The sequence below is a fragment of the Conger conger genome, chromosome 18, assembly GCF_963514075.1.
Source record: "Conger conger chromosome 18, fConCon1.1, whole genome shotgun sequence".
Taxonomy (NCBI): domain Eukaryota; kingdom Metazoa; phylum Chordata; class Actinopteri; order Anguilliformes; family Congridae; genus Conger; species Conger conger.
In genome coordinates, this window is record NC_083777.1 from 2,970,436 (window position 1) to 2,970,937 (window position 502).

A 502-nucleotide genomic window follows, 5' to 3' on the forward strand; every position below is an offset into this window, starting at 1 on the left:
TTTCCTGATACTGAATGACACAGAGTAACTTCCCAGAATGCATTCAGCGAGCGGTTTCAGAGAGAAGTTTCAGAACGAAATTGTGTGCTGCACAAGTCACATTGTCTAATTTTACTGACCACAATGTTGCCCGGAAGCAATTTTGTATTACTGTACAAATATAATTTGTTAAGTGTCCTGTACAGCAGAATTGGGGTTAGTGGCCAGTCCCTAGTTTAGTTTGTTTATTTATTTATTTTCTATTGCCAGTGCAATGTCTGGAAAAACTGTCATAATCATGTGTTTAAAAAGTCGATTTGCAGAAATGTGAATTCCATGTGGCCAGTGAAGACGAATGAGATTTCCACTGCACATTTTAATAAATTGTAATAAACATTTGTTGAGATTCAAAGTGCAAATCAGGAAGTGAAAGCCATTACAGATTAAACTTTGGGTGTTGTTTCATTGGATTGAATCACAAAAAAACTCAAATTAAAAATTAACTAGTGGCCTGTTGAACATC